Raw genomic sequence first — 23,647 nt, forward strand, 5'->3', positions numbered from 1 at the left:
GACAAATCAGACAATAGACATCTACAACATTGTGTAGCGCCGTACTGACAAATCAGACAATAGACATCTACAATATTGTGTAGCGCCGTACTGACAAATCAGACATAGACATCTACAATATTGTGTAGCGCCGTACTGACAAATCAGACAGACAATAGACATCTACAATATTGTGTAGCGCCGTACTGACAAATCAGACAGACAATAGACATCTACAACATTGTGTAGCGCCGTACTGACAAATCAGACAGACAATAGACATCTACAATATTGTGTAGCGCCGTACTGACAAATCAGACAATAGACATCTACAATATTGTGTAGCGCCGTACTGACAAATCAGACAGACAATAGACATCTACAATATTGTGTAGCGCCGTACTGACAAATCCAGACAATAGACATCTACAACATTGTGTAGCGCCGTACTGACAAATCAGACAATAGACATCTACAACATTGTGTAGCGCCGTACTGACAAATCAGACAGACAATATACATCTACAACATTGTGTAGCGCCGTACTGACAAATCAGACAGACAATAGACATCTACAATATTGTGTAGCGCCGTACTGACAAATCAGACAATAGACACTACAACATTGTGTATATTGTGTAGCGCCGTACTGACAAATAGACAATAGACATCTACAATATTGTGTAGCGCCGTACTGACAAATCAGACAGACAATAGACATCTACAATATTGTGTAGCGCCGTACTGACAAATCAGACAATAGACATCTACAATATTGTGTAGCGCCGTACTGACAAATCAGACAGACAATAGACATCTACAACATTGTGTAGCGCCGTACTGACAAATAGACAGACAATAGACATCTACAATATTGTGTAGCGCCGTACTGACAAATCAGACAATAGACATCTACAATATTGTGTAGCGCCGTACTGACAAATCAGACAGACAATAGACATCTACAATATTGTGTAGCGCCGTACTGACAAATCAGACAGACAATAGACATCTACAATATTGTGTAGCGCCGTACTGACAAATCAGACAGACAATAGACATCTACAACATTGTGTAGCGCCGTACTGACAAATCAGACAGACAATAGACATCTACAATATTGTGTAGCGCCGTACTGACAAATCAGACAGACAATAGACATCTACAACATTGTGTAGCGCCGTACTGACAAATCAGACAATAGACATCTACAACATTGTGTAGCGCGCCGTACTGACAAATCAGACAGACAATAGACATCTACAATATTGTGTAGCGCCGTACTGACAAATCATCAGACAATAGACATCTACAATATTGTGTAGCGCCGTACTGACAAATCAGACAGACAATAGACATCTACAACATTGTGTAGCGCCGTACTGACAAATCAGACAGACAATAGACATCTACAACATTGTGTAGCGCCGTACTGACAAATCAGACAGACAATAGACATCTACAATATTGTGTAGCGCCGTACTGACAAATCAGACAATAGACATCTACAACATTGTGTAGCGCCGTACTGACAAATCAGACAGACAATAGACATCTACAATATTGTGTAGCGCCGTACTGACAAATCAGACAATAGACATCTACAATATTGTGTAGCGCCGTACTGACAAATCAGACAATAGACATCTACAACATTGTGTAGCGCCGTACTGACAAATCAGACAGACAATAGACATCTACAACATTGTGTAGCGCCGTACTGACAAATCAGACAATAGACATCTACAATATTGTGTAGCGCCGTACTGACAAATCAGACAGACAATAGACATCTACAACATTGTGTAGCGCCGTACTGACAAATCAGACAGACAATAGACATCTACAACATTGTGTAGCGCCGTACTGACAAATCAGACAATAGACATCTACAATATTGTGTAGCGCCGTACTGACAAATCAGACAATAGAATCTACAATATTGTGTAGCGCCGTACTGACAAATCAGACAGACAATAGACATCTACAATATTGTGTAGCGCCGTACTGACAAATCAGACAGACAATAGACATCTACAATATTGTGTAGCGCCGTACTGACAAATCAGACAGACAATAGACATCTACAACATTGTGTAGCGCCGTACTGACAAATCAGACAGACAATAGACATCTACAATATTGTGTAGCGCCGTACTGACAAATCAGACAGACAATAGACATCTACAATATTGTGTAGCGCCGTACTGACAAATCAGAAGACAATAGACATCTACAATATTGTGTAGCGCCGTACTGACAAATCAGACAATAGACATCTACAATATTGTGTAGCGCCGTACTGACAAATCAGACAATAGACATTACAACATTGTGTAGCGCCGTACTGACAAATCAGACAAGACATCTACAACATTGTGTAGCGCCGTACTGACATCATCAGACAATAGACATCTACAATATTGTGTAGCGCCGTACTGACAAATCAGACAGACAATAGACATCTACAACATTGTGTAGCGCCGTACTGACAAATCAGACAATAGACATCTACAATATTGTGTAGCGCCGTACTGACAAATCAGACAGACAATAGACATCTACAATATTGTGTAGCGCCGTACTGACAAATCAGACAATAGACATCTACAATATTGTGTAGCGCCGTACTGACAAATCACACAGACAATAGACATCTACAATATTGTGTAGCGCCGTACTGACAAATCAGACAGACAATAGACATCTACAATATTGTGTAGCGCCGTACTGACAAATCAGACAGACAATAGACATCTACAACATTGTGTAGCGCCGTACTGACAAATCAGACAGACAATAGACATCTACAACATTGTGTAGCGCCGTACTGACAAATCAGACAGACAATAGACATCTACAACATTGTGTAGCGCCGTACTGACAAATCAGACAGACAATAGACATCTACAATATTGTGTAGCGCCGTACTGACAAATCAGACAATAGACATCTACAATATTGTGTAGCGCCGTACTGACAAATCAGACAATAGACATCTACAACATTGTGTAGCGCCGTACTGACAAATCAGACAGACAATAGACATCTACAACATTGTGTAGCGCCGTACTGACAAATCAGACAGACAATAGACATCTACAATATTGTGTAGCGCCGTACTGACAAATCAGACAATAGACATCTACAATATTGTGTAGCGCCGTACTGACAAATCAGACAATAGACATCTACAATATTGTGTAGCGCCGTACTGACAAATCAGACAATAGACATCTACAACATTGTGTAGCGCCGTACTGACAAATCAGACAATAGACATCTACAATATTGTGTAGCGCCGTACTGACAAATCAGACAGACAATAGACATCTACAATATTGTGTAGCGCCGTACTGACAAATCAGACAGACAATAGACATCTACAATATTGTGTAGCGCCGTACTGACAAATCAGACAGACAATAGACATCTACAACATGTGTAGCGCCGTACTGACAAATCAGACAGACAATAGACATCTACAATATTGTGTAGCGCCGTACTGACAAATCAGACAGACAATAGACATCTACAACATTGTGTAGCGCCGTACTGACAAATCAGACAGACAATAGACATCTACAATATTGTGTAGCGCCGTACTGACAAATCAGACAATAGACATCTACAACATTGTGTAGCGCCGTACTGACAAATCAGACAATAGACATCTACAACATTGTGTAGCGCCGTACTGACAAATCAGACAGACAATAGACATCTACAATATTGTGTAGCGCCGTACTGACAAATCAGACAATAGACATCTACAATATTGTGTAGCGCCGTACTGACAAATCAGACAGACAATAGACATCTACAATATTGTGTAGCGCCGTACTGACAAATCAGACAATAGACATCTACAATATTGTGTAGCGCCGTACTGACAAATCAGACAATAGACATCTACAATATTGTGTAGCGCCGTACTGACAAATCAGACAGACAATAGACATCTACAACATTGTGAAGAGCCGTACTGACAAATCAGACAATAGACATCTACAATATTGTGTAGCGCCGTACTGACAAATCAGACAATAGACATCTACAATATTGTGTAGCGCCGTACTGACAAATCAGACAATAGACATCTACAACATTGTGTAGCGCCGTACTGACAAATCACACAGACAATAGACATCTACAACATTGTGTAGCGCCGTACTGACAAATCAGACAGACAATAGACATCTACAATATTGTGTAGCGCCGTACTGACAAATCAGACAGACAATAGACATCTACAATATTGTGTAGCGCCGTACTGACAAATCAGACAGACAATAGACATCTACAATATTGTGTAGCGCCGTACTGACAAATCAGACAATAGACATCTACAATATTGTGTAGCGCCGTACTGACAAATCAGACAATAGACATCTACAATATTGTGTAGCGCCGTACTGACAAATCACACAGACAATAGACATCTACAATATTGTGTAGCGCCGTACTGACAAATCACACAGACAATAGACATCTACAATATTGTGTAGCGCCGTACTGACAAATCAGACAGACAATAGACATCTACAATATTGTGTAGCGCCGTACTGACAAATCAGACAATAGACATCTACAATATTGTGTAGCGCCGTACTGACAAATCACACAGACAATAGACATCTACAATATTGTGTAGCGCCGTACTGACAAATCAGACAATAGACATCTACAACATTGTGTAGCGCCGTACTGACAAATCAGACAGACAATAGACATCTACAACATTGTGTAGCGCCGTACTGACAAATCAGACAATAGACATCTACAACATTGTGTGTAGCGCCGTACTGACAAATTAGACAATAGACATCTACAATATTGTGTAGCGCCGTACTGACAAATCACACAGACAATAGACATCTACAACATTGTGTAGCGTCGTACTTACAAATCATTTGTTTATTTTGCCAATATAGAAAGAATGTTTTGAAATGGAAAGGCTCAAATGGGTGTCTCTATAATACGGGCTCATATCTTATGGAATAACTATGTTCTGAAACACCGTCTTCAATTTTTTTCAACTCACCACCCCCGCAAACATTTGATGATTAGATACAAACGACGACGAACACTCTATGACGTCATCGGAGCAACTGTCTCCTCACCAGTGAAGTCCATTGAGAGTCGTCTTCTACTCGACGATCCCATTTCTACACATATTAATAAGGACCCACTTATAAACGATATATTCACCGAAGAATATTTCACAGCAGAAACCTATCCTCCACTGCTAGAAATCAAAATGTATTCTACAACAACGATGCAATCTAGAGGTGAAATGGCCATTTTTGGTTTTGTTCAAGACTCCTATAGCCAAAAGCGTACTGATTAGCGGTCGACGAATGTATTCGGGTGTTTCTAGAAGTTTCATGACGCACTTAAAAGAAGCTGGAGGGAAACCTTATGGATACTTTGTGGTAGATTTGACCACAAGACTTAAGACTGCACCTTAATGCATTAGATTATCTGTAATGCTACAAACTATGATTTTTCGCTGAATCGACAGATCTTTCAAAGCAAGTATTTACTGGTATATGTAAAACCACAGAGTGTTTACACCATTAGCACACCCCAAAGAGTTAACATATATGCAAATTGCCGTAGTTGCGGTTTCCTCTTTGATACCGAGAAAATCGTGAATGGACACTTATGCAGAACATATTGTTCTGTGGAAGTGTCTGGAAAACGATTTTTTGAAGGTGAAAAATATGTTCCAGCTTGAGATTGTTTAAGCGATTAAAACATCTTGGGGTGGTATTCATATGAATATGTTTGCATGATGCTGAGCAGTACGTGTGAACATAGCGCCGACCTGAATGCTCTAATCGTATCATCTCATGAATAAGTTCCGCCAATGTTCGGAAATATATTTCCGGAAATTGCCGGAAATTTCTAAGAGATATTGCGATTGCTGTATCAACTATAACCTTCTGAGACACTCGACTACAGTTTAAATTCTTGGGTGCGTGTCTCGTTAATCAAAACCCTCAAAGCAAAATAAATCGGGATATATAATAATCTCAATGTGAATTCAATAAAAACGAAGACGGATAAGCAATCATTTTTTTTGAAAATGGTTGTTGAAAGTATGTTATAATTATATCAAATCATTTTGAAACCATGAAGGAAGGAAACTCGTCCCGAGATGTACTTGTTGATTAAGCCATGATGGGGTCGCGGCGAGACTGATAATTCCCTCCAAATTACCCTATATTTGCCATATCAAGTACTGTACATTTTAAGAATCTTCCGTTATCTGGAATGTAAGTGTTGATCATGATATTATTTCTTTGACCCCATGTCACGTGATACACATGTACACGTATATAGCGAGATAGCTTAGTACCACACATGTAGTTTTAAATCATTATATTTGTACGTGTGTTTTTTTTTTTATTTCATTTTATACAGGACCAGGAACATGTACATTTGTATGAGGTGGAAGGAACCTCCGGGATCCTTCCTCGCTCTGCTGTCGGCATTATTGTACCTCAAATGTATAGGGATTTTTCTTGACTAACTTTGTGAAGTACGTTATTTAGATATAATAGTTTTGCATACATACAAATATTAAACATTAGATATTTAAATACGATTGCTTGCAAGGATGAAATCAAGCTTTTTTACTTGTTTTTTTTCGAAAATCATTATAGAAAACCGGAAGTGATTTTTTATTGATAAAACGGTCTAAGCATTTTTTTTCTTTTCCAAATATTGCATCCATTCACATCATCTTAAAATTCCTAGACTTATAAAAATCCCTAGGCACATACAGAGGTGAATCTGCCGATCATACGAATAGCGGAGTTGCCATCTCTCTTCTACACATTTGCACACATGTGCATGTACATATGTATCTTTAAGTTACATGTATGCAGTACCACACATGAAGTTTGCGTAGCATATGTTACTAAAAAGAGTTTTATATTCACCAGACATGCATTTCAGAATAGATTTTCTTTTTCATTTTATGGGAAACAAGATAACATCAAGCAATATGTATGTATATTTATACACAAAAGAGTTTACAAATTCACTATTTTTTTCCTTAAGATTGTGCCTGAATGATTCCCACTTTGGTCAAAGGTATCAACATATCTCCCCTAAAAATAATCAGATATTTCACTGGAGTTGATTCCATAAAGACAAACTCGCTCATTCAGCAGCCAGCTTCGTGAGCTATCAAATGAATCAGCGGTTTTTTTTTATCTCGTAAAACTCATTTATAATTATAAGTCTATTTCTGTAACTAGTGTACGGCGATCTAGTTCTCGAAGCAAATATTAACGCACTTATCGTCACGAAGATAACTTTGGTGAGTACGAAACTGATCGGTGTAGAGAATTCGTATATGATACCCAAAATAAATTAATACCGACTTCTCACATATTACATATACACTCTAACGACCAAAAAGACCCAAAAAATTGAGTTTGCTACATAAAACGCAGTTTTCTCCCGACCTTTCCAGTTATTCAAGAAATCTGTTTTAAATCCTCGACACATAAAACAATTCTACTTTTTATATTTTATGTTTTGTGTGTGTGTATGATCACTTCGTTACCATAGTGACTTAACGTTACCTAGGCGATTCACGTGTCAGAGGGACGGATGGTTATGATACCACGATAGCTTCCTTAAATGTGCCATGACGGCTACCATAGTTCATGATAATTTACTTGCCCTCACTACCATACTGATTCACGTTACAAATTTATGCCACGCTTATTCACGTTACCATGGTGATACATGCTGCCATGGCGATTCATGTTACCATGGTGATTCATGTTACCATGGTGATTTATGTTACCATGGTGATTCATGTTACTATGAGGATTTATGTCACCATGGCGATTCATGTTACCATCATAATTCATGTTACCATGGCGACTCATGTCACCATTATAATTCATGTTACCATGGCGATCACGTTACCATGTTGATTTGTGTTACCATGGTGATTTATGCTACCGTGGTGATTCATGGTACGCCATGTTACCATTATAATTCATGTTATCATGGCGATCACGTCACCATGGTGATTCATGTTACCAAGGCTCTTCACGTTACCATGATGATTCATATTACCATAGTGATTCATGTTACCATGACGATTCACGTTACCATGACGATTTACGTAACCATGACGTCTAACGTTACCATAGTGATTCATATTACCATAGTGATTCATGTTACCATGACGATTCACGTTACCATGACGATTCACGTTACTATGACGACTCACGTTACCATGATGGTTCATGTTACCATAGTGATTCGTGTTACCATGATGATTCACGTTACTATGGTGATTCATGTTACCATCATTATTCATGTCACCATGGTAATTCGTGTTTCCATGGTGATTTGTGTTACCATCATAATTCACGTTACTATATTGAGTCAGTTACCATCATAATTCATGTTACAATAATGATTTATGTTACCATGGTTATTCAAGTTATCACGGTGGTTCATGTTACCATCATATTTCATGTTGACGATTTACGTTACCATTGCGATTCATGTATTATGCTTTACATTATCCTACATATATATACAGTGCATATTCATCTTCGGTTATCATTATTCTATATTAGCTATCAACATGTATCTCCGCCAGGAAAAATAAGATATCTTACTTGATGATACAGGATATGACTCCCTATATCACTATTCACTTAAAACTTAAACTTTTGTTTATTTCGAAGTAAACATATAATTGTGTGAAGTAAAATATTAGTCGGAAATAGGAACATAACTCACAAAACACTTAACAATAATGTTTCCAATACTTGACAGGGTTATCTTGTGGTTGCTAAAGAAAAGACAACTCCGTCTTACACATGGATGTAAGTATGTCAAAAGAATCATACCTAAAGCATCTAAAAAAACTTGCACATTCGTACATTTGTCCGCACTCGAAACACACAGTTTTCTGCATATGTAAGCTATATATCATACTTGCATACTCATCTACAAAATGTATATCTTCAACATGCATGTACAGGAGCAATTTCACATTAACACAGGTTTCACTCACAATTTCACATCACCACGGAAATAACGTATCTACGATTATTCATGTTAGTATGCATGGTTATTCACAATTTTACATCAACCCAGACTTCACACTTCAACCCATGCTTCACGTTTCAATGCAGACTTCACATGTCTAGGAGTTTTATACCTTCAAAGCTTCACGTTTTAATGCATGCTTCACGTTTCAACGCAGGGTTCACATTTCGAAGATGAATCACAATTTCACATCACCACGTGATTTTCGTGGCGGATCCTTGTTAGTCCAGAGGTTATTATCACTGCCGTGGGTAAAACAACAGTGATAGTAACCCATGTTATATCGAGGATGCACATAACCATTGATTATTCATAATGTCACGTCACCGCTATAGTATGCAGATACCGCGATAAACATGTTTTAAGATAACTGGGCCCAGTTTCATGAACCTTCCTTAATTTTAAGGAATTCATTAACTTAAATTTCCCCATAGAAAAGCATTACAAAAGTTAATGAAACAATCTAAGTTAAAGAGCCTTCCTTAAATTTAAAATGCTTTTATGGAGAATTTTAAGTTAAGGGATTAAATTTAAGGAATGCTCATGAAACTGGGCACAGAGATTTCCGGTCAGTCAAAGCATAACAAGGATACCAGACGTTACTAAATGATAAAGCATAATAGGCTACGAAATGGATGATACATACATATCCAGTGAAAATTATTATTCTGATTTCACGACAGTGATAGTAACCCCTGGAATATGGAGTATGGCGTACCCCTAAACCCACCGAAATTTTAACATGTTTTTTGTGTGGCCAGAATTCCTTCTTTGATCTTTTTGTGTTATTAGTTGAACTCAATATAATAAAGATTTTTGAATATTCACGTTTTTGTCCTGTTGTTTGGGGTAACGAGCGGTCGGTCGGTGTATAGCAGCCATTAAAAAGTGCCGACCGCCACTAAATGGGCAAACCCTCGCGAGACACGCACGTGGCCCCAAGATTAGAAGACAGGTAGATAGCTGATGTAGCGATAAGAAGTTTAACAGACATCTGATAGCAATAAAAAGCATGGGGAGAAAATGGAGGGGAGGGAGGAGGACACTGTAAGGAGTGGGTTTTTTAACACGAGGGAAGTGGTATTTTCTATATAGGGCTTTGCCCGCTTTGCTTTACACAAGTTGCTTTTCAGGGAGGGGGAGTTGAGTAAACTAATTTCAATGATTTAGGATGCCAAGATATTGTTATATAATGGATATATTTTAAGGTCATTTGAATTTATCAAAAGGTGAATAATTATATTCCATTATAATTTGCTGATAAAAATATTTGCATACTATTGATATTTGTATATTTTTTATCTCGACTCCGTAAACGTATAACAATTGTATATGGGTTCTAAGATGGGTCCCATTAATTATAAATTGTAAATTAAAATAAATTATAAATTAAAATAAATTATAAATTATAATTTGAAAAATTATAGCTAATTCTCAGATCCCTGTGGAATGAATTGCTGATGAGAGACATGACACGGATGGGTGAGTCCATTGTCCATTGAATGGATCACAGGGGCGATATGACGGAAGAGAGAGTACATATGTATATTGTTGTATAAACGAGTCTCGCATGAATGAACACACAGATTTTATCATCCTTTACACAACCATTTACTTTTATATGTTTGATATATGGTAATAATTTGCTAGATTTAATCTATTTCAGCTGTTTTTAAAACCACATAGTTTTCCTTGTAATAATGTAAAATTCTCCCTTTTTTAAATTAAATAAACACTGATTTAAACTGAAGAATTTTGTAAGTAATTTACAGCACAAGGTAATGCCTGAAAAGCGTCAGACACTCTCGCGAGGAATTCAAGCCATGTCATTACAAAGGATAATCACAAATTAATAACTACGCATATCTAGCTAAACTATTTCACAGTGGAATCAGACAGTGAAAAGTAGGTCACTATAAGCTTAAAAACATGAACAAAGAGACAAAATATATAGCGCACAACAGCAACAACACACAGCGACAAAATTGGACAGAGGCAAATTCAACATGAAGCGCTAGCGCGCTTCATGGAATTTGCCTCTGTCCAGTTTGCATTCATATTGGCTATGAATGCCAACTTAAAGACGTTCAATGCTTAAATGTTTGATATATGGTAAAAATTTGCTAGATTTAATCTATTTCAGCTGTTTTTAAAACCACATAGTTTTCCTTGTAATAATGTAAAATTCTCCCTTTTTCAAATTAAATAAACACTGATTTAAACTGAAGAATTTTGTAAGCAATTCACAGTACAAGGTAATGCCTGAAAAGCGTCAGACACTCTCGCGAGGAATTCAAGCCATGTCATTACAAAGGATAATCACAAATTAATAACTACGCATATCTAGCTAAACTATTTCACAGTGGAATCAGACAGTGAAAAGTAGGTCACTATAAGCTTAAAAACATGAACAAAGAGACAAAATATATAGCGCACAACAGCAACAACACACAGCGACAAAATATAACACAATTTAAATACATGCACACAGCGACAAAATATAACACAGCTTAAATATATGTTAAAAATATATTACCGCAGAAACACACGACGACAAAATATAACACATCTTAAATATATGTACGAAATATATAACCGCAGAAATAATTGGCGACAAAATATAACACAGCTTAAATATATGTACAAAATATATAACCGCAGCAACAATTGGCGACAAAATATAACACAGATTCAATATATGTACAAAATATATAACCGCAGCGACAAACAGCGACAAAATATACAATTGTAACAAGGGTTCAACACACAGTGAAAGATATTCCGCAACATTTTAACATACAGCGACAAAATATGCAACAACGACATCATGATCAATAGACAGTGACACAATATACAATAACGATATCATGATCAATATACAGCGACAAAATGTACAATAACGACATCATGATCAATATACAGCGACAAAATATGCAATCCAGCAGTACTAAACAGCGCCAAAAAAAAAAAAAAAGGGTCAGCACAGTGAAAACATATATATCACCACAGCGACAAAATTTACAACACAACTAAACAGCGACAAAATAAAGTATATTGTGTGTACATTGGCAGAATGTACCACAACATGAACACACAGCGACAAAATGATCCACCAACAATTACATAAAATGATGAAATAGATATACCTCAATTCTAACACCTATTGACAAAGATATGTCATTGTGGCAACTCTCATTAACAAACGATGCTGTATATCAATAGGATAGTGTCAATTTAAAGAAGAAGAAAAGAAGAAGAAGAAGAAGAAGAAGAAGAAGAAGAAGAAGAAGAAGAAGAAGAAGAAGAAGAAGAAGAAGAAGAAGAAGAAGAAGAAAGAAGAAGAAGAAGAAGAAGAAGAAGAAGAAGAAGAGAAGAAGAAGAAGAAGAAGAAGAAGAAGAAGAAGAAGAAGAAGAAGAAGAAGAAGAAGAAGAAGAAGAAGAAGAAGAAGAAGAAGAAGAAGAAGAAGAAGAAGAAGAAAAAAGAAGAAGAAAATTAAGAAATGAAGGAGGAGGCTGGAGAGAAAAAGGGGAAGGGACGGAGGAAGAGGAGGAGGAAGAAGAGGAGGAGAGAGGAGGAGAAGGGAGAAGAAATCAATTTCATATTCACGACCCCTCACACAACATCAACACAAAACGATAGAAACGTGCACATCATTATATCCCACAGCTTCTATTTAAAAGACCTGTTACTAGTGTATGTATACCGTAGCGGGATACACGCTGTGAAGATGAGAGAGAGCCTGTCATGTATATTACCTAGTGTACAGGAAATCATTTCTTATCCTAAACAGATAGAGGAGTCACTGCCCCTCACAATAAACAATGGACTGTTTCGAAACGTCACTACCCCTAAACCTAATCACCAAATTGTTTTAGAGGACTCACTACTACTCAACTTTATTTTAGGGAAATCACTAATCCCAGTTGTTTTATAAGCGTCACTACCCCAAGTTGTTTTAGAGAGGTCATTACCCCAGAGTTGTTTCAGAGGAGTCACTACCCGGAGTTGTTTAAGAGACGTCACTACCTCGAGGTTTTTTTTTTAAAGAATGCATTTCCCCGAGTTGTTTCAGAGACGTCACTAGCCCGAAATGTTTAAGAAAAGTCATTACTCCGAGTTGTTTTAGGAAAGTCACTACTCCGAGTTGTTTCAGAGACGTCACCGCCCCGAGTTGCTTGAGAGAAATATTTACCCCGAGTTGTTTTAGAAACGTCAGTATCCCGAGTTGTTTCAGAGACGTCAGTACCCCGAGTTGTTTCAGAGACGTCAGCATCCCGAGTTGTTTCAGAGACGTCAGCACCCCGAGTTGTTTCAGAGACGTCAGTATCCCGAGTTATTTCAGAGACGTCACTACCCCGAGTTGTTTTAGAGACGTCAGTACCCTGAGTTGTTTTAAAGTCACTATCCCTTAACCTCAACCCTACTCCGAGTTGTTGTGGAGTAGTCACTACCCCGAGTTGTTTGAGAGAAATCTTTACCCCGAGTTGTTTAAGAGGAGTCACTTTACTCCTTACCCTAAACACTAAGTTGTTTTAAAGAAGTCACTACCCCGAGTTGTTTTAAAGAAGTCACTACCCCGAGTTGTTTTAGAGACGTCACTACCCCGAGTTGTTTGAGAGAAATCTTTACCCCGAGTTGTTTTTAGAGGAGTCACTTTACCCCTTACCCTAAACACTAAGTTGTTTTAAAGAAGTCACTACCCCGAGTTGTTTTAGAGTCACTACCCCGAGTTGTTTTTAGAGAAGTTCCTACCCTGATTTGTTTTAGAGTCACAACCCCTTAACCTCAACACTAAACACAGAATTGTTTTAAAGAAGTCACCAACCCTCCATCTTAAACAAGATGAACAGATGCTGTCGTTAAAATCTCATAACTCTGTACATCATGAACTATAATCGGTTATCTATCCTGAACAATATATCACAACTCTCGTAAACTGACAACCCAGAGAAATAGAAGTTTTCCCAGTCGACTGGCGTGTTAAGGATGAGAGAAAAACTTTATTTCAGGGTTTCTCTTATCTGTTATTTCGGTGCCACTGTGTACTGAGAAAAAGATCGTCTTGAATTCATATTAACAACGTTATGCAGATTTTAAATATAGGTTAATGGGCCCTCAGGTTGATTAATTTAACTCCCTTAACGAATTGAGGGAACTTGTTTTTTTTTTCTTTTTAATCACTTGTTGAGGAAGGGTTAGGTAGTATGAAGATGTTGTAACCCAAGAAGTGACTTTGAACAATCAAACTACCCTACATCTATTTTATCTCTGACATAGCCGGTGCCAAGCCCGCGTAACATGTAAGAAAAGAGAAGGGGTACTGTCTCGAGAAGTGAAAGTTACATATTTCTTGTCAATGAAAAAAACTAAACCACCAAGGAATAAGAAATAACTGAATATTGTTCAATACGTAAAAGAAGAATGATAAGTTTTCCGATTCTTGATAAGTAACCAGCGTAAATAACGAATGAACAGTATATAAAGTTTGGTAATTAACAACCAAATTAACAATGTAATGAGGAATAAACTAAACATTGTTCAATAAACAAAAGAGGAATGAGAAGTTACTCTAATCATTAATAAGCAATGAACCAATCCAATAAATGAGTAGTAAATAAAAGTGGTCAATTAACAACGCAACAAGCATTGGAAAGAAAAGTTACCCAACTATTGTCAATTGACACCCAAACCAACAATGGGAAGAAAAGTTACCCAACTATTGTCAATTGACACCCAAACCAACAATGGGAAGAAAAGTTACCCAACTATTGTCAATTGACACCCAAACCAACAATGGGAAGAAAAGTTACCCAACTATTGTCAATTGACACCCAAACCAACAATGGGAAGAAAAGTTACCCAACTATTGCCAATTGACCCCCAAACCAACAATGGGAAGAAAAGTTACCCAACTATTGTCAATTGACACCCAAACCAACAATGGGAAGAAAAGTTACCCAACTATTGTCAATTGACCCCCAAACCAACAATGGGAAGAAAAGTTACCCAACTATTGTCAATTGACACCCAAACCAACAATGGGAAGAAAAGTTACCCAACTATTGTCAATTGACCCCCAAACCAACAATGGGAAGAAAAGTTACCCAACTATTGTCAATTGACACCCAAACCAACAATGGAAAGAAAAGTTACTAAACTATTGTTAATTAACAGTCAAACCATTAAAGGAATGGGAAATTAACCAATGTTAAATTAGCAACAAAAGAATGAGAATTTGTCTTGATATTGATAAGCAACCTACCCAACCAAGAAATAACTGATAATCTCGATATTCTAAATAATCAACCATGCAATGAATTAAACGTTATCTTAACCGTGACAATACGAAGTAACCTCTGTCTTGTCAATTAAAGTAAAATTAGTAAAGTTCTTGTCAATTATCATCCACAACAAACCGGGGAATTTGAAGTAAAACTTTTCTTGTTAAATAAGCAAACGAGGAATAAGTTACACCTATCCTGACAATAAGCAACCAAGCAAGCCAAGAAAAACGAAGCTAAATAAATATTTTTCATTGAAAACCAAAACCAGCCATGGACTGTGAACAAGTCATTGTATATACAATTCTTTCTCTGATATACGGTAATAATACATAGCCCAATGCATGGTTAAGCACAAAATTGAAGGTCTAGTAGAAGAAGGTTCAGTGCTAATAATCCAAGTAAATTATCTATGTAATAAAACAAATTAAGAAGAACTATTTATATTTGTTATCTACTTTTCGTTCTCTTTTCCGCTTGAGTTTTCTCAAAAAAGCTAGTTTAATGAAAACACCTCAACGCTAGAATAACGTCAGTATCGGTTTTTGTCCTTTAAGTTACGTTTTAAAAAGATGTAGAGTGTTTTGAATGATACAAAATGATACGAAAGTCAGGCAGAGACTGCGAGAGGTTTTTGGGTCTTCTTTTATCTTCTCGTTACATCTAGTGATTGTTATCATTTAAACATAATACCAAATACATTGTGTCTGAACACTTTAAAAATTGTTATTCCTGGCTATTTTGTTTTCGCGGTTTGAAATTTCTAAATTATTGAAATTTCTAAATTAAAACATTTCAGTTTCAACAAACTTTTTATTCAATAATCAATTTCAACAAACTTTCATTTCAATAATCGATTCATCAAACTTTCATTTCAATTATCAATTTCAACAATTTTTTTATTTCAATAATCAATTTCAACCAACTTTTATTTCAATAATCAATTTCAACAAACTTTTATTTCAATAATAAATTCTAACAAACTTTTACTTCAATTATCAATTTCAACAAAAGTTTATTTCAATTTTAAATTGAAATCGGATTGAACACCAGACAATGCATATGTGAATAGAAACATTTCTTTGTAAGAAATATTTTACTATTTCTATGGATAAAGGGTTTATTTTATATTCTTGATTACATAGCAACCGTGAAAGAAAAATACATGTTTTACAGTAAGTTGTCAACTTTCCCCGTACAGACGAGCACATCACCATATAGGTCAAACAAAGAAAAAGGACTTTGAGAATGAATGGAGAAATTGCGAAAAGTACATCATAACGTTTTAACATTCATGTAATCGTGTCAGTAGATGTACATTTCTGTTGCAAGTCTGATCTAGAAAAAAAGTACTCAAAGAAGATACGAGTGGCGAGTAAGAGCACTTATACATCACTGACCTAGATTAAACCTAATTATTATCAACCAAATGGAAAGGAAAATTGATGTAGTTTAAAGTCGACAACGCGGATTGAATTCATTTAAAAGCCAAAAACTTCACAAAATACAGAGGATCTCGCCAAACCGAAAACTCATCGGAAACGCATCAGGCGTACACGAAAGCTTCTGGCAGTGGGTGCTGCTGCTGTAAATCAAAATTCAAAAGAAACAGATGACACCGCACAAAAAACTTAAACCGAACACTTTACAAAATGAATAAAGCGTTCTCGTACCTCCACCAAAGTGAGGTTAAAAAGACCACGAAAATAACACAAAACAAACCACCTCCTTAATTACCTTGGTCATAAATACCAGACGAAACACCTTTGTATTCTTACCATAGTCATTACAGAACAACCACCTTACCATAGTCATACCCGACCAACCAACTTTGTATTCTTAACGTAGTCATTGTATTCTTACCATATTCATACCAGACCAACCACCTTTGTATTTTTACCATACTCATACCAGACCAATCACCTGTTTTAATTTACCATAGTCATAACAGACCAACCACCTGTGTGATTGGGTGGTATGATGGTTAAGCCGCTTGCCTTTCACCTAGCCGGCCGTGGTTCGATCCCCGGCACGGACGTGAAAAGGTTAGTGGTCACCTGCCTCATAATCACGTGGGTTTTCTCCGTGCACTCTCGCACACTAAGACCCCTCGCGCGCTTACAACCGGGCCATCGAGAGTGATTTGCATAAGTTGTATAACTTGTTTCGTAATCGATGTAAAAGAAATACAATTTATTTTTAACCACCTGCCTAGTTTACCATGGTCATACCAGACATAGCCATACAACCTTAGATAAATTCAATTCCTAAAGCAATTTTAGTTTGAGCGAAGAGCTTGCTATCGTTGGCGGTAAATCTCCGAGGATGCTTGAGATCGTGTTTGTTCCTTCACAAATTGATGACTAATGCACTAAGTTTTACGAGGAATTACTTGAACAATATTTCGCGTGACGTGTTCGCGCTAACACTTGTGTTTTACACACCTTCAAACACTCAAGTGAACTACTCAATTTTCAGTGAAGTTTTTGAGGTTGCTAAGAGAGTCAATCATCACCCGTTGTTATTACTAACTGTCCGAGACGTCCCGAACGTGCAGTCCTTGACCTTTAAGTGCCGATAGGGGGCGTGACTAAACCCTTGTCTAAAGGTAACTGTACTGTCGGTCGCCTAAGTGCCAATAATATGTGAGGAAATAGTCAGATTACATGTTAAACGCCCTTGCTACTTGAATCCGTCTACTCTAGGATTTAGCTGATGGTCCGACAGTGGAAGTCGTTATCACCGTCGATCTGAGGATCCCTGTTTATAACTCCGCTGTATCGCAGTTTTATAAATACGGCATCTGTATCTGTTTGGCATTCGCAGGACTGTTCTGGCAGAGAGATTCAGTCCCAACTATTTTTCATCCATTACATAACAAAATAAAATATTGCCATTTTTATTTCACAAAACAGCTCTTGTTTGTAAAAGCAAACAGATGCCATTATCAATAAACAATCTCGTCAGAATTCTGAACGCTATTCAAAGATAGATAGTATTTATGTTTTCCTAAAGAAATGTATTGTTTTAGTAACGAAGAATACTGAACGCTAGTATATTGTTTCTGGTTTGTTAATATAGATATTGTTTTGGTTAGTTACGGAGAATACAGAACGCTAGCAAAGATAATATATTGTTTCTGGCTTGATCAAGATAAAATTCATTATTGTTCATGGTGTGTCAAGATAAATATTGGTTTTTGGTTGCGCAGAATGCTAGGCTAGTCCTAGATAGATAATGTGTTTGGTTACAAAGAATACCGAACATTGTCAAAGATAAGATATTGGCTACCACAGTTGATTCAACCCTTAATCAGAGTATCGTAATGAAAAATAAATATTTGTATCAACAAATGACACTTTGGAATTATTATATACATGTACAGTGTAGCACTTAAAAATAAAGATGGAAAATATTTAATACTATTTCCTTTCACAGTTAAAGTTTCCGACGATTTTATTTCTTTGCCTTTTTAATTTGGGAATTTACTTCCAATCGTTGAACAGAGCTTGATAACAAATCAATTGTTTCATACTGTACATATGCAAAACATATTTTGGTTGCAGTATCTCTTCGAGTCAAAATTATCTCTTCAGATTGCAAAAATCGCTGTGCTCCTTACGATTGACAATGACAAACTGTTGTTTTAACATTGAACTAGGAACCCCATGTACCGAAAAGTACTCACAAGTATAATAGGTACAGGTATATCAAACAGAAAACAATGGGTGAGGGGGTATCTGGATGAAAAGGTGAGAATTTTTCAATCAACCTGTCTTTTTTTAAGTCAGCTATTGTAAGGATTCTCGAAATCGGAACCTATTACCCTCTCGTTTTGCTCGGGTGTAATAAATCCTTTATTACACGAAATCGAATGTCATGCAATAACTTTCACTTGTTACGCAGAATACTGAACGCTATAGTCAAAAATGTAGTTTCGTTGTTTCATTAGAGACCATTTTTTACTCTAAGCTCCATTAATTATAAAGTAATTATGAAAAGTAATAACGTGTAATATACAAGACCATTATTACAAATGTACGTTGGTAATGGGATAAAAAGACGTTGCGGGCAGCCTTGAAAAAATAAAACAGTTTTACAATACAAAGGTCAAGTCATCAGCGATTACTTCAGGTACATTTCCGTCGGACACATATACAACTTGACACAAGAACTAGATCAATTTCAAAAGGCTGCGATCTTGACCCCGTTACGTCCACGATTTTGACGACACGCTGCGTTCCAAGGTACAACATAAGGCAGACAGGTAGGAATTTGAAAACTTTAAAATGAACAAATGTAGACAGTTATATAATAGATGGGTGTATGGTGTAATTAGACCGACATGGATGTAGCGTAGACACCCACCTGTGTGTGTGTCTGTTCATTGTGTCACGGTGACATGTGACAACAGAATACAGGTACGTCCCACCATCCCTATCAATCTTACACAGATGTAGCCGACGAGTTAACGTTTTTACCAACGAAATAGACAAAACATCCCACCAGAGAGAGGGCATGGCGCACATCGCCGCATTTCAAGATGAAAGAAACCATTTCCCAAAGCCAAAACTGTTTTGTCTGACGTCCTATTACAACAACCAGCATCACTTGAGGATGTATTGGGTTTTGCTGTTGGAGGAAAGTCGGAGTACCCAGAGAAAAACACCGAATTTCTCATTTTTTTCTATAAAGCGAATGAGAGGATCAGCTTTTATAATGACAATTTTTTATCGTTATAATATTAATGAAATACAACTTGAATTTTATTTATCATCTGATTAGATCATACTAAAAATGAGAAGAAAAACAGTTGTCGATCAAATATCTTAGACTAAATATCTGCAACTCTGCATACCGGTATATATCCTTTTCATTCAATTTTGATAGAAAGTTATGATAAATGTGATAACATTTTCTGTCTTCATTTTGATTTGATGCTATTTTTACGGTGTTGATACGCAGTTACACATCTACAGTTCGGTCCGATCAAAAGTCAGGTCCGCATCGACCAGACTTAATCACATTTACATACACTACATATCTATAGTTCGGTCCGAATCGACCCGAATTATATACATCATCAAAAGTAATGTCCGAATCGATCAGACGTATTCACATTTACATACACTACAAATCTACAGTTCGGTCCGAATGGACCCGAATTATCTACATCATCAAAAGTCAGGTCCGAATCGACCACATTTATTCACATTTACATACGTTACACATTTACAGTTCGGTCCGAATCGACCCGAATTATATACATCATGAAAAGTCAGGTCCGAATCGACCAGACTTCTCCACATTTACATACACTACATATCTATAACCACATTATGCAATGTGACAGTTATGTCGACGTTCTTTCAAAAACACAAAATTGAAAACGACATTTAAGGCAGTCTGTTATTTAGTCACACACATCATCAGTTTTAGTGGTTTTGTAATCCTTTTCCGTGGTAATTTAACACTTTCTTAGGCATGTTATCAACTAGATTATTATTTTTTAATTTGGTCACATTTGTTATGTAACGCTTGTGCTAAGCTGATACATGTATATCGGTTGATGTGCGTTGTGCCGTAAGGCTAGCGATACAATACGACTCAACTCCAGGCTGCAAATGAATGTAAAACGGTGCCAAAGAAAACATGTGGTAGAAGAGAACTATTTGAAAACTAAACCGTGTCTAACACTCACACAATGTAAGTATTAGAGAGAATACAGCGGAGCCCAGAATATTTGCTGAACTGTGATTATCAGATTGCTCAATTCAGCATTTTTAGAGTTTGAAGTGTTACGTATTCGAATTCAGATCAGGCCACTATGGTTTTATTTCTCTTATTATGGGACCAAAGACAGTTCATTTTATAAGGAAACTTAAAAAAAACATTGAAGTCCTTCAAATATAGTCACTATAGCGACACTTAGACGGAAGTGACCGAGGCCACGGACCTTCACAGTCACAGTTCCGACGTTTTGACGGGAGTGACCGAGACCACGGACAGTTCACTTGACCTTCATTTAACCACAATGTCACAGTACTGACTTTTATTATTGGACCAATTCAAGGAGATGACTTCACAATAAGACTTAAATACATTGTTTTTATCCTTCACATATTGTCACAATACTGTCGACGTTTAGACAGGAGTCATCGAGACCACGGACATATATCACAAGGTCACGATACCGAAGTTTGTACGGTAGTGACCAAGGCCATGGACAAATCAATCGACCTTCACTTAGTCACAATATTGACCTCTAGAAGGTAGCAGTATCCGGGATCACCGACAGATATTACTTGACCTTCACTTACTCACAATACCGACGTTTTTACGTTAGCGGCTGAGACCACAAACAAATCACTTGATCAGGAGACTCATAAGATAATAATTCATGAAGCATAATACCAACGTATAGAAGTGACAGGGACCGCAGACTGGCAGGACACTTTATAAGGAGACTTAGGTAGCTTTTCATGTAGTCACAGTGTGAGAGAATACAATAGTTTCTAAAGAGCTCAAAACAGATGTACTGACCATAAAGAGGGACAGGTCACTTTCTATGGACACTTAGAAACAGTCTTTTTAACGGTTGTTAGAATAGATAAAAAATATTTCACTCTTCAACATCGAATTTCCTATCGTGCCCTTGTATATACTACACCGCGGAAGTCGCTTCCGCTTAGTTAGTGGTATTGGTTAATATATTTTTCTGTAATAACAACAGGATTGAGCAGACGATATTGCAACTTCACATAACAAAACTAAACTACAAAACTGTATTTATTTATCTTATAGGTAATCGACAGAAAACTCAACAAACAGACTGACAGACGCATGTTTAAAATATAAACGTCGAGCACAGAATAAAATCCACATTATAAATCATTTTTGGATATACATAAACTGGTTTCAGTTTTACGCATTAACGATATATGAATAATAAGATGGAAATATTATAAATATGAGACGGTTAGAAAGTAGGAAAAACTAGACCAGATACATTCGGTAAGTAACAGCGACCTATTATTAGTAATCAGAAACCATACAATAAGACCTCGCAATTGAATTTCACGTGAGCACGAGATTTCACACTTAATTACACCTATTTAACACCGGCATGGAACATACCGACATTGTTTAAGTTTGACAAGTCAGATAGGCAGATCGTTAAATTTGATAGAAAGAAACTTTAAGTGTTTTTACTCTCTTTTTACATGTCATTCAATATATATATTGGTAAGTTGTCAAATCCTTAAAGCATTAGTTAGCCCATTACCACCCTGGTCACGTAAGCCCAGGTAAAATATTATTTACATATTTACATTAATAAACATTAATTCTGCAACTTACCTTCAAAATGTTTACTGTTTAAAGTCTCCTTTTGAATTTTCTTCACACTATACTCTTCTCATAATTCCATATATATATATACTCAGAGTAAAATATACAGACCAAAAGAATCCGTGATAAAAATGATGATTTTTTTTTGTTGATGGAAAATTACTGCATTATGAAAACTTCACAAAACTATTCAAAATATTAATTTCCAAATCACTGATTAATGGAGACTGGTACGAATTCCGGTACACAGAAGGTAATCCCTGTGATTTGAGGCTAGGCACCAGTCGTGTTCAGCACTAACACTCGTGTGCTAACTTAAATGTAAAACGACCGCTTATTACCGCACATTGGGTAAAGAAACTCACTCAGCCTCACACACTCATTCTCCACAAACTAACGCAGTTCTCATGTGTCGTTCTCAGTGGGCTAAACGTACGTAACATGGGAAATCGCTCTGTACGTTATAGACGAATGTAACGCGGGAGCTCGCTCTGTCCTTTTTATACTATACACAATATGGGGTAGTTTACAAGGGCTAAACATACGGAAATGGGAACATATTTTAGCCCCTTATACCCATTCTCTGCAAACTAGTGTAGTTTTCAAGAGCTTAACATACGGAAAATGGACAATTCACTGAACCCTTTTCACTAATTCTCCACAAAGCCATTTCTGAAGAGCTTTGCAGAAATTGAAAAAGGGAGACTTGTAAGGGTCCTTTGGGACATTCTCCATAAACAGGTGTAGTTCTAAAGGGCTCAGAGAACTCACTCAATTAATTATTCCTTTCACTCATTCTCCATAAACTGAAAATCGCAAATTGGTACTGCGTTTCAATGTTAAAATGGATGTCATGACGCCGTTGACAAGATCGAAAACCATTATTTCTGTATCGAGCTACGGCAGTTATATTAACGCAGCTTGTTACTGTTATCTCATC

General features: G+C 36.8%; 1 protein-coding gene across 39 annotated transcripts in view; it reads right to left on the reverse strand.

Moving 5' to 3' along the window:
• The window catches only part of LOC138310974 (uncharacterized), a 229,877-nt gene extending 206,843 nt beyond the window's left edge, over positions 1-23,034 (reverse strand). For 37 of the 39 annotated variants that reach the window (XM_069252370.1, XM_069252360.1, XM_069252369.1 and 34 more), the window contains exon 1: positions 22,717-23,034. The gene's annotated coding sequence lies outside the window, so the exon portion shown is untranslated. The remainder of the gene's footprint in view (positions 1-22,716) is intronic. The other 2 variants (XM_069252388.1, XM_069252387.1) reach the window with 1 other exon arrangement.
• Positions 23,035-23,647: the final 613 nt, after the last annotated feature.

The sequence above is a fragment of the Argopecten irradians genome, chromosome 16 (assembly GCF_041381155.1).
Source record: "Argopecten irradians isolate NY chromosome 16, Ai_NY, whole genome shotgun sequence".
NCBI lineage: Eukaryota > Metazoa > Mollusca > Bivalvia > Pectinida > Pectinidae > Argopecten > Argopecten irradians.